Source organism: Populus euphratica, unplaced genomic scaffold, assembly GCF_000495115.2.
Source record: "Populus euphratica unplaced genomic scaffold, PopEup_1.0 scaffold1783.1, whole genome shotgun sequence".
Taxonomy (NCBI): Eukaryota; Viridiplantae; Streptophyta; class Magnoliopsida; order Malpighiales; family Salicaceae; genus Populus; species Populus euphratica.
Window position 1 is genome coordinate 23,162 of NW_011501629.1, and position 13,920 is coordinate 37,081.

At 30.2% G+C, this 13,920-nt stretch overlaps 1 pseudogene; it reads left to right on the forward strand.

The window, feature by feature from the left end:
* Positions 1 to 11,918, forward strand: part of LOC105118187 (laccase-11-like) — a 26,912-nt pseudogene extending 14,994 nt beyond the window's left edge.
* The last annotated feature ends 2,002 nt before the right edge of the window (positions 11,919 to 13,920 follow it).

The window sequence follows — 13,920 nt, forward strand, 5'->3', positions numbered from 1 at the left end:
ATAATAATAATAATGAGTTAAAGAGAATTTTGAGATGTGAGATTAATATGAGGATTAAACAATGATAAAAATAAATGTCTAGATTAGAGGATCCACTAATGGTATTTCAAATAAGCATAATATATATTTTTTTATTACTCAACTGGAAACCACACACAAAGAAAGTTCTAAATGGATGATTTATCATTAATATCTCATTATATATTATTAACATGATCATATTAGTTATCTTATTTAAGTAACATCAATACTTTTAAATATTGTCATGAATTCATAATGCTAACTTATGTTAACAACAAATCAAATTCCTTTCATAGCACAAGTGTTGGTTATACCATACAGTTGGCTATGAAGGATCAAACATTTATTATACCAAGTGTTATACAACACAAATCTAAATTAACCATTTAACAAGGTATAAAGAATTAATAAAATAAAAATAATAAGATATGTTAATAACAAACTTTCTTGGATGTAAGCATTGAAGTTCATATTGAGTTTATATTGAGTTTATATTATATATATCCTATCACCATTATTGAAACATTTTCACCTTGACATATTAAACTTCACTAAATATTATGAAGAAGAGAAACATAAATAAACAAGATGAGAATATAATTGTATAAGTATAGTAAAGAAAATGAAAGGCATAAACAAGATATTAATGAAACTATAATATGAAATAAAACTATAACATTAAAACTACAAAGAAAGAAAGTAAGGAAATGATCTTGATATAAAAAACAAGATGCCTAAATGCATGGAAAATGCCTCTTTTTATAGGCTAAAATTCAAAACTATTGATTTGATGACTAATTATTGAGTGTATGACCACCTTTTGATTTGGTAACAATCCTTATCTTCTTATTTGTAGAAAACATCATTGTTAACATTAGAATTTGAATAGGTAGTTCTCATAAAAGTTTTGGAATATTATCTCAGCTTTCCTACAAAATAAAAATGAGGTCATTTAGATTTCTAGAACTCGAGATATGGGTTAAACACTGAACAGTATCTGGATTCCAAAACAGATTCTGGCTTCTTTGTTGTTGCTATAATTTGAACTTGAAAATGGTTCTTTTAAATCTTGGACTCTCATGAAAGTTTTAGGCCTATGTCTTAGCTTTCTATCCATATCAACCAGACTAAAATCTAAGTTCTACAGCTCTAGTTATGATCCAATAACTTAATGGTATTCTAATTTGTATTCAATTAGTATCTCTTTTCTAAGCTTGACTCTCTCTTTACATTCTCAATTTCAATAGTTAAACTTATTAATCATTTCTTTGATTTATGTGATAGGCCTACATTTAAAATGAACATTTATTATAAATTAAAGGTACCTTATATTATCAGACTTGTTATTATAAAACATGTTATAGTTAATGAATCATTGATACTTTAAGTGCAAAATGATGATATAAAACTTTAATGAAAATGCATTTTTAAGTACTAATCACCTCCCCAACTAACTTATTACTAGTTCCTAGTAATCAAAACGTTACAATAGAAAAACAATTTGCAGGTTCCACAAAACAAGACATTCATCATTCAACTTCCACTAATCTATCTAAATAAACAAACTCTCATTAAATTTATAAATCTACTTCATACTATTGAAACAAAATATTAATAAACCTTTTTTTTATGTGCTCAATATATGAAAACATAGATGATGAGACTTTTATTAGAAGAAAACAATATTTTATTCTAATGTTTTTCTAAAGTTAACTTTCTTAGTTGACTTTAGGGTATTAGGTGTTAAAATACCCATTCTAGCTTAATTGTTTAGGTTGAGGAGGCTACAAAATCAAATTTATCTATGTTTTTATTATCATCAATATTATCAATTTTTTTTTTACAAATTATATACTATCCCTTTCTCTTAGTTATTACCTTTAATAATAGAATATAAATAATGTAATAATTCAATGTGCAACCCACAATTATATGTTAAAGTGTGTGTTTGAAAATAAAGGTTTAAGAATACTTGTTAAATAAGTATATGAGCAGAATCAAGTGATAACAATACTAGAGTTTGTTAACCTGAATATTTCAAGAAGTATTCTGACAGACCTTGATAAGAATATTTTCTAAGATACCTTTTAAGAGTCAATAAAATTCTTTTTTACTCTATCACTCTAATAACAATTTTATCAAATGGTTTTAATAATAGCAGAAACAGTTAGTAAGTTAGTTTTTTTTTTAATATCAATTACACCCTCTCCTCCTAAACAAAAAAAGACATTGTCCTCAATGTTTTAAGGTAAAAGATAGAGTATAGAAGACATCACTTGAAATAACGAACATTGATGAACCTGAAACATACTTAAATAAATATAATAAACAACAAGACAAAATAATATGCTATTAATAAAACCAAAAGACACAAGGTTTCACAAATAAAGTCTCAAATCCAATCTAAGCTATTTATGGTTTTTCATAGTTAACCAATTTATGCGACTCATTGAGGGATCAATTATAAAGATAAAAGATTGATTGATCAATCAATTATTCAGTAGTAGCAACAGAGATTATGATTTGACGTGCCGAAGATGTTAGAAATTTCTGTTCCACAGCTTGATCAAGAAAAAATAATAAATTATCATAAAAACCATTAATATTTAACAAATCTATAGGTTTATGGTGAATGTTCAGTTGAACCCAAGAGAAAATTTGAAAGATTTCTTTTAATGTGCCTAGACCACCTGGTAAGGCAATGAAGGCGTCAACATGATTATACATTGTAGTCATTCAATCAGAGATAGAGGAGATTGGTAGTTCATCTCTATTTGTTTTTTCAATGATATCCCTTTTAGGTAAAGTTTTGGAGATAACCCCTAAAACTTAATTGCCTCCTAAAAATACAGTTACTGATACACCCCCTATTAACCTAAGGCTACTTCCCTCATACACTAAATAAATATTTCTCTTAGCTAGTACCTGTTCAAGATAATTTGCCGATTCTAAAAACTTTTTTTCTTTCCCAGGACTAGATCCACCAAAAACACAAATATTTTTTATTTGATGACTTGAGGAACCTACTATTTCTACACGCTTTTATATTTGTTGAACGTGTGGGTGGAGTAGAAATTAAGGAAGAAAGAGAAGATATGTATGTACATGTAGTTATGATTATGACTCACATCTTCCCTTAATTTTACATCCAAGAACAGTTTAAACACCCTTTATCAGCCGGGATTGGCTTCTTATCTAGTTTTCTTAAAAATTAAAAACAAGGTCTTTTTTAGTTAAATTTTCAATACTATATCAAGCATGTTTTTTATGGAATTGTGGCCATAAATCATGAATTGTACGATGCATGACACGACTAAAAGATTGATGTCTTCTCCCAAGTGCAGGAGTGTCGAAGTAATAAATAACCTGGTAAGACCGGGGTCGAACCACAGGGAGGTTAATTGTACAAATTATAAACAATAATTATAAACAACAACAATAGTAATAATAACAACAATAATAATAATAGTAGCGATAATAATACAAATAATACTAGTAGTAGTAGTAGTAGTAATAATAGTAATAATAATAATAATAATAATAAATAAAAAGAAGGAGAAGAAAAAGAAAAAGAAGATGATGAGAACTTTGAGATGGAATATTAATGTAAAGATTAAACAATGATAATAACAAATGTCAAGGTTAGAGATTCCACTAATGGTATGTCAAATAAGTATAGTATAAACTCTTATTATTCAATTGGAAACCATACACAAAGAAGGTTCCAATCAGATTATAGATTGTTAACATGATTACATTAGTCATCTTATTCAATTGATGCTAATACTTGTAAATCTCGTCAAGCATTCATGATTATAACCTATGTTAACAATAAATCAAGTTCCTTTCATAGCTCAGGTGTCGGTTATACCATACAGTATGGGCTATGAAAGTGCCAAGCATTTGTTGTATCAAGTGTTATACAACATAAATCAAGATTAGTCATTTAATAAGCAAAGTATTAAAGAGTGAACAAGATAACAAATATAAAACATGTTAGTATAAAACATTAAAGTCCATATTAAGTTTATACTATAATTATTCTTACACCATTAGTGTAACCTTTTCACCTTGACATAATAAACTTAGCTAGACATAATGAAAGAAAGAAAAATAAATAAACAAAATAAGAACATGAATAAGATTGAAGTTAACTAAGTAAATGAAAGGCATAAACTTGATATTAATGAAAGCAAAGCATAAACTTAGCTAGACATAATGAAAGAAAGAAAAATAAATAAACAAAATAAGAACATAATTAAGATAAGAGTTAACTAAGTAAAGGAAAGGAAATGAAAGCTATAAACTTGATATTAATGAAAGCAAAGCATAAACATTACAAAAAATACAAAGAAAGAAAGCAAGAGCATGATCTTGATCTGGAAACCAAGATACCTAAATGCATGGAAAATGCCTCCTTTTATAGGCCAAAATTAGAACTATTGATTTGATGACTAATTGATGAGTGGGTAGCCAACTCTTGACTTGGTGACAATCCTTATCTTCTCTTGTCTGCCCAAAACGTCATTGATAATGTCAAAATTAGAGCCAATATGAAAGTTGTAGGAAATTGTCTAAGCTTTCTTGTGTAAAAAATTCAGCTCATTTGGACTTCTAGAACTCTAGATATGGCCAAAATACTGAACAATACTCGGGCTGGAGGACAGATTCGGGCTTCTTTGTTGTTGCTACAATTTGGACTTGAAAATATCCTTTTTAGATCTTGGGCTCCATATGAAAGTTGTAGGCCTATGTCTTACCTTTCCATCCATATAAAGTAGACCTAACTCTGAGATTTATAGTTCTAGATATGACCCAATTACCGAACAGTGTTCCAGTTTGGATTGCACCGACATCTCTTTTCTAATTTTGGTCATCTTTTTGCCCTTGCAATTTTAGTTCTTAAAGTCATCAATCAATCCTTTCATTTATGTGATAGGCCTGCATTTAAAATGAACATTTACCACAAATTAAAGGTATCTTATATTATTAGATATATTATTATAAAACATGTTTTAGTTAAGGAGTTATTGATACTTCAAGTGCAAAATGATGATATAAAACCATGATAAAAATGCACTTTTAAGTACTAATCAATGCACATCTCCATTAGGGTGTGTCTTAAAAGTCAATATAAAATTATCTAAAGACTCCTTACTAGGTCATCCTTAATGAATTGCATTTTATCTTTATGGTTTATAGATATCATTTTTAAAGAATAATATTTTGCATTACAAGTCCATCTAGCACATCGGTGACAGACTTTCAATCGTTTTGTATGATGTTTCTTTGCAAAAGTGTTTTTACTTGTCCCAAACATATATGAAATAAAATAATTAGAGGACTCACCTATAATAGGACCTTTACTCCAATTAGCCATCGAATATCTTCAGGAATTTCATGGTTCATTAACAATCTTAATCTTTCACACCTAGTATGGTAAATTTTTGCAATCACATTTAAAGGCAAATAAGGAAAATACTTTTTTGATTTTTCAAGAGTGGTGTCTCTTTTTTATATGAGAGGAAAAGAGATACAAAGAAAAAAGAAGGAATAAGAAATTAAACAAATATATACACAGATATCATTTATCATGAAAAACTGAAAGAACCAACATAAGAGTCATGAAGTACTATTATCCGTCATTTAACCAAGGTCGGAGAAAGACTAGCAAAATAAGAGTCATACAAAAAAGAAACATAACAATAATGTGAGAAAAATAAAATAATCAACATTTATATACATGATCATTCGAATCAATGGATTCATTTTTACTAGGAAAATTATCAAAATAAGCTTTCAAATGATGTCCATTTACCTTAAAAACATTGTCTTTCTTTAGATTCTCAATATCAAAGGCCCCATGAGGATATACATGTTTCACAATAAATGGACCGCTCCATTTTGATCTTAGCTTTCCAGGAAATAAAAGAAGTTAAGAATTATAAAGCAAAACTTTATGACTAATATCAACTTTTTGATCATTTTTACAAGTTTTGCAGAATGTATTCATGTCTTTGGACATGTTGAACCAATAAAATTCATCTTGTAAGATTTTTACAGTTGTCTTTCTTGATGAGAAATGACCCCCACATATTTTAGAATAATAAAGTTTAATGACATTATTTACCTCATTGTCTGAAATGCATCTTTGAAATATTTGATTAGAACAATATTTGAATAAATAAGGGTCATCCCAATAAAAGTTCTCCACTTCATTCAAAAACTTTTCTTTGTCTTTAGTACTCTGGTAAGCTGGCAAAAATCCTAAAGTAAGAAAATTAATATTTTTAGCAAACCAAGGCATTGAACTAAGAGAAATTAAGAATTCATCAGGGAAATAATCATCGATTAGTATGATGTCGGATGTCAAATCTACTATTAATCTTGATAAAAGATTCGTATTAACATTTTCGGTACCTTTCTTGTCCTTGATGTCTTCATAAGAATTAATCATTTACAATTCTTCAGATTTATCAAACTCAATTTTACTCAAAGTAGATTCAAATTAATTATAAACTAATTTTTCAATAACATCTACTTTCTGTGAATCATTATCATCTCTAGATTGCTTGCAAATGTTAAAAATATTATTCATCTTCATTGTCATGTTTTCAAATAATAGTTTTATCAGTCTATTCTTTATGATTGTTTCTTAATTAAAGAGAGGAGGGGTTGGAAGAAAATGAAATTTGTTATCACTCTGATACATTAAAAAATTGCAAAGCTAAATACTTCTTATTGATTAACCAACTGTATAAATACAAAAACAAAAATGGGTGTAGATTCTGCAATCTAGGAAGGTTACAAATGAATTCTATATTTATGAATGACAGCTAAATACATTTGAATAATACATGTTGACAAGGAAGAGTTAGTGAAGCAACTGATTATCTCTATCATAAGGAAACAATATACATGTTGGTACTGTGATCAATGCTGGTGAAATATATCAGATTTTGCCTCTTGGTAGATGGACTCTAACCAGAAATGGTAGCTTATTATCACCTAGTTATGACCACATATTAAATGAAGGCCCTTTCTTGCCATATTTTTACAATTCTCTAGTTTTCTGTTTTGTAGCGATGGCAATGGAAGATATTGCAAGAACCTTTGCTAATCTACCTTCCGATAGGAGTGGCGATCCCTGCCTTCCTTAAAAGAACTCATTGACAGGAGTTAAATGTTCCCAGGATAAATTGGCTCGAATTGTTTCTTTGTAAGCTCACTTTAATTTACCACTTCTTTTAATGAGCTTAAATTTACTACTTGAACCAGGTAATTCAACATGTGAAATAAATCCTTGAACTTATTATTAAGGGATGTCAGCTCTATAATAAAATTGCAGGCCTGCGGAACTCAATTGGAAATTCAACCTAAACATTACATAATTCTGTTGGGCTACTGTTTTTGTTTTCTGTGTTACATGAAGGAACCTTACAAGTACAAGGATCTCTGGGTCACCACCATCAAGTATAGCCAATTTAACTTCAGTCACACACATGTCAGTAATTAATTGACCAGCTTCATTGCGCTAAGTGACTTCAGTTGCTTGTTTTTATTGTTTGATCAATGGTGTGATAACTTTGGATGTGAATTTTCTTTTTATAGTTGGCTTGGAGGGAACAAACTCTCAGGTTCTATCCGAAACTTGAGTACACTGGAGGAGCTACAAACTCTGTATGTTCTAGAAAAAATTCTTCAATTGCTTCATTTATGATTAGCTTTTTTTGGCTCCTCCTATTTGCTGCCAAATTATAATAGAAGTTCATTCATGATCTTATGAAGACATTTGGAGAACAATAAGCTTAAAGGGCCAAACTTGTTGCCAAGAAAGATGTACACATGATATCATTAACACTATCAACTAAACAAATTCTATCTCACTTTGGTTGATAGATTCCTTCAGAATAACAATCTTGATGGCAGACTACCAGATTCGCTGCGAAATAGGGAGGGCATAAATATTCAGTATGGACAAAAACTGCTCTCTTTTTATCTATACTGTTTTGAGTCTTTTGGCATGAATGATAAAATATTCATCTTTCATTAATCCAAGCTGCTATATTATTTCGAATCTGTAAACATAGATTCATCACCATCCATTTAAGTAAGCTCGTCGATAAACAAATATATAAAAATGAATCCTGATTTCTATAACAACGTGGCTATTGTTTCTTGGCCGCCAAAAAAAATAAGTGTTAGAATGTATGGGAGTAGTTATATATGTAGAAGTAGAAATCAGAACTCATTATTTGATCCCATATGAAAACGAGATCATAATTTCATTACCTGCAAAGCTTACACGGACTCGGGATTGGATTGATAAGGTGAACGCTGAGTATGTAATTTTTAAGTTTCTCCTTTTTTAGTAGTGTGTATCTCCGTTTGCCTTCATGATTGAGTTAGGCATGTCTAAATTGTGGGCCTTTTTTTTTTTTGTCCAATATGCTTGCCATTCCCTTGGTCTGTGAGGCCTGTGGTTTGGTGGATTAAAGATAATATTTTAATCCCAAAGTAGACCAGTTTTATATCTTCCCTTTCATGGTTGAGGTAGCAATGTCTGAATCATGGGCTTAATTTTGTTTTGTCCAATATGCTTTCCATTTCCTTTATCTGCAAATCTGTAAGGCCTTTGATTTGGTGGATTAAAGAGAATATTTAATCCCAAGAGACATGTTTGGTAACAAGTTTTGCATCTTCCTTTTTTCTGCTTTTAGAAGTAGAGAACCCTGAAATTATTGTATGACCTGAAGGTTCCATTGAAAGATTATTCTCGTAAGGAACGGATGGATTTTAGGAAGGGTTAAAGCTCAGATGACTTTTTTTCTAATTTGAAGTTGACTTACAAAATACTGTTATGATGCAGGATATGTGCAAAAGATAACAGCTTGGAAGGACATTGCTGTAATGGAGGATTTAGATAATGGAAAGCCATCCTGACCTATGACAGGTTTTTGCATGCCCAGGACTATACTCAATTGTAAGCAGTAAGTTATATTGTTCTTACAACTGTAAACATTCTTCATCTAGACCAGCCTTTACATTTAAAGAGAGGAAAAAAAATAAAAGATAGGAAATCCTCAAAAGATAATTTGGATATGAAACGCGAGGAATTCATTGTAACTTTCGCAAAGAATTATTCTTTTCTAACATCTATTCCATTTTCTGTAGCCACAACCTTGTTCTTTGTTTATCATATGTGTCGATTCAGAATCTTTTGGTGTAGTTGCTTGTAAGGAATAAGAACTGACTTTTTCCTCTATACAATCTTTAAATATATGGCCATCTTCCATGTGTCCTTGGCTAGAAGGCATCAAATATATCTACTGCTATAGGATCAAGGCCAGGTAACAATTTGCAGTTTTGAGTTTTCTCCAAGCATCAACGGTGAAATGTCAAACCTTAGCTTTCTAGAGTTCTAGTACAAGCGTTTAAAGAACAAGTTTTGACAATTAATATGCGTAAATGGCATATGGAAATGTTAAAAAAGGGCAAAAAAAAAAGCATTTTAGAATTTTAAAGGATAATGAGGGGGGATTTCACAATGCCTTAGTTTGTCAAGTCAAGCATAAGTTAATTTCTTGAAGGTGCCAGACCTGGCAATGACTTCTAGTTCAACTTCAGAATTCACTGCCCGAGACACCATTCGCTGATGTGAAATATCTTACCTCAAAAGACCATAGAATGTTGAAATCTTGATGCTATCAGATCCATCCATTTGTTAAGAAACAAGTTCCATTGAATTTGACGATCTGAATCAATGGGTTCATGGGTCCTTTAATCAAAAGTCAAGCAAGGGATAGTGAAAAAACACAAAGTTTTACATCTTCTGGATACCAATCTGGAGGAGCTTGCAAAACCAGACAAGAAAAAGAAATATTCAAATTTAAACATATACATAGGGCTTGTGATCTTAAAAATTTCATGTTACTACCCCTGGTGTTCCACTTATTCTTTCACGTGAAAATAAAATTTTAGCATTATACTTCATCCTTATATTAAGTATTAGCTGAGTAATAAAATTATTAATTACAATTAATCTATATATATCATGGGCTTGAAGTGGCTTATGTATAGGTGTGAAAGATATGTATCCACGAGAAAATCTAGTGCCTCTATTTATTTATACATAAGGATTAAGGGTTTGTATGATCGCAGTTATTTTTTAAAATATTTTTTATATTGAAATGCATCAAAATGATTTTTTTTATTTTTAAAAAATTATTTTTAAGATTAGCATAATAAAATGATCCAAAACATACAAAAATATTTTTTATAAAAAAATTAAATTTTTTAAAAATACAAGTTAATCTATATTTTCAAATGCTCTTTAACTCACCCATTTTTATTGGTAGAATTACCAATTCGATAATCTCCTTTACCAAAATTTTATTTTCTAATTAGATATACTTAAAAGTAACAAAAAAAAATAATAAAAAAAAATTCCTCACCTCTATTTCTGCACGCTAAAGATTCATCATAAGTAATTTGATAAGAAAAAAAGAAAAAATGCTGAAGTTGAGAATAAATAATGACTATTTATAGTAGTGATTCTACTCCCCACCATTAGAGTGATTGTGACATGCCCACATGTATTGAAGCCATGTACTAGGATTCTTGAGATGATTGTTATCATTATGGTGGACGAAGATTCTCCAGCATTACCACGCACATCACCTCACCTCGTGAAAGATGTCCAGTGATTCTTATCATGACTGCAAGCTTTAATTCCCATAAGTCAGCCATTCTATCATCATCCTTCCATGTAACTTTACATTATTCATCGTACATCTCATTTTTATTGGTTTCTTCTCTACACTCTATGACTTTCTAATAAAGTGATTTTTTTAACAACACTCTCTTTAAAAATTACTTGGGTGCAATCAATAAAGATTAAAAAAAGAAAAGAAATGGAGTGAACTCGGTTGGGGCTTGACCGAACCGAGTCCTATACTTGATTGGGTCATGCCAAGCTCATTGTCACAGTAAATGGGAGGTTTTAGTGAAGGTCACCAGCCACGCGAAATATAACATGTCTATTCATTGGTACGATCAATGAATAGATGCCTGTTTGCAACCTCATGAATCGTGTGAAAGGTCATGTATGCTTTGGTAATGGGAGAAATCTTGATTTTTGCAGGCATGGACGACAGCAATTTCGTAATGGCTTTTCAGATGGACCCGCTCGTATAACGCGGTGTCCAACCAGGACAGGGCATGCTCACACCTATGATTTTAATGTAACTGGTCAGAGAGGAACACTATGGCGGCAAGCACGTATCTTATGGCTAAGGGCCACTGTATATGGAGCTATTGTTATCATGCCTGAACCAGGAACTCCGTTTCCTTTCGCTCTCCCTCAGGGAAGAAGACATAATCTTAGTGGGAAAGAGAAATTAACAACCTGATTCATGAACTCATCATATCTAGGATTTATTATTCTCATTTTTACTACAATTCTTGAAATGTCTCATCAGGTCCTATCTTTTTCTTGCGCAGATACATTTACCATTGAGAATCATCACTGCCGAATTCAACGATGAGCTTTTCTTTGCTATTTCTGGCCACAACATGACTGCGGTACAAATAAATGCAGTTTAGACCAGACCTTTCACAGCTCAAGCCATACTAATTGCACCAGGCCAGACCGCAAATGTTCTCGTTCAAGACACACAATCACGAACAGATATTTCATGGCTGCTTGGCCTTCTGTGGACGTGCCACTTTCCACAGACGACAAGATTGCCACTGCTATACTGCAATATAAAGGCATCCCAGACACTGTACTTCATGTCCTTCCTCAGCTACCAGCACCAAATGACACAGCCTTCGCGCTTAGCTATCACGCTAAGCTTGGAAGCATAAACTCTTCACAATTCCCCCTTAACATTCCATTTATTTTTATTTATATAAGTGCTATTATTTTTTATTTAATAACTAATAAGCTCTTGTATTAAATATTACAAAACTACCTTTTAATTAAAACAATCTTAGCCATTCCATCTATCTTCTTCTTCCTAAACACCAAACCTGGCCCTACCATTTCCAACCATAAACTCACAATCTCACCAAACCAACGGCTTTTAATTGACTCAAAGCGAACCAGCGTTTGAGTGCTACACACCTAACATGAATTGTTTTTTTTTTTTTTATTATTACTGGACATGCATTGAACTCAGCTCTAGGTTGATCTTCCTCTCCACTAACTTCAATTTAATATTACACCGTTTGGTTTTATTTATTTATTATTATTTAGAGAATGAAAAGGCTCAAAATCAAGAAAAACAAATTGAGGACCAAAAATTACAACTGATATATATTATCACTATAATAAGGCCATGTAACTGATATTATCACCATAAGATTAAAACCCAAACAAGTTGTAGAATTAAGTGAAGAAGTCATCCTCAAATCGAATTTAGAAACTACAAGAATAAAGTCACTTTTCCTCCAGCGAAATTCACACGTGATATAAAAAACCCCACTAAAATGCAAGGAAGTTTCACTGTACATTCATCCACAAATCACTATTAATTTATGTTTTTGCCCTTCCAAAAAGAAAAAACCACATGCCTTGGTATTATTTAGGGTATTTGTTGTCTTTTTCATATAGCCTATAGTCATTTAATATTTGTTTAATGGTATATTTACTTTAAAAAAAACACTTTAGCACAATAAAATGACATCGTTACCACCCAAGACATATTTTTTAAAAATTTTTAGGAGGTAATTTTATCTTTTCAATTATAAAAAAACAGTGGAGGCACAAATTTACTCTTAGCTTTCAAAAGATTAAAACATTTGTGCAGGGTAATTTCCATCTTTTCATTCTAGTTTTTATATTCTAGTTTTTATGTTAATTTTTGACAATAGAGGGAAATTTGATCTTTTAATTTGGCTTTAATTCTTTTGATTTCTCTTTTTGTTATTTATTTTTGTTTTTAATTTAACCTTTTAACCAAAGGATTGTTCTTGCAGTTTAATTTATTTTTGTTATTATGATTCTTATACTTATTTTTTTAATTATTATTTTTTTTTATTTTAGATCTTTTTATATAAATAAGTTTTTTTTAATTTTATCTTTTAACATTTGATTTGTTTAAAATTGAAATTGTTTTATTTTTATCACAGTTTTTTTTAATTTTATCTTTTGACATTTGATTTGTTTAAAATTGAAATTTTTTATTTTTATCACATATGGTGTTTTTTGTCTCATGATTCATGTCAAAAGTTTTTAAAGTTATTTATCGTATAATTTTCAAACTTGACCTAGGACAAGTCAAGAATCAGGTGGGTCAACCTAAGGTCAAGTGGGTTGACAATCTGGTCATGATTCTTCAAATATTTTTTGTTTTATCCTTTTGTTAAGGTTATTATTATTTTCAATTTAACTCCCAAATTAAAAATTTATGGTTGTCCTTTAATTTATTTTTTTATTTTGATTTTAACCTTTGTTATTTTCAATTGCTAATTTTTACTTTTAATCTTTTTGCTTGATTTTTTTAAACTAATTTTTTCCTTCAGCATTTCATTTCTTAGGGATTGAGTTTCGCATTTTTTCTATATATGTTACCTTTGGTCTGATGACTGAAGCCACAGGTTTGAAAAGCTAACAGGGATTGACATCCTTTATTTTGACTTAGTCTATTTTCTAGTTTTGTCATTTAACATTATTTTTTTTTTAAATATTTATGTGGTTTTCTTTAATTATTTTTCTATTTGGTTATCTTGATCTTATGATTTAGGATGTAGATTTGACAAGTTAATCTGAATTTACTAACCTTTTAATCCTCAAATTACATATTTATCATGCTAATTACCATAACTTTCATATAAACAATGAGACCACTTTAAAAAATCTTTGTATTTTTTACCTCTTTGAAAAATCTTCATGTT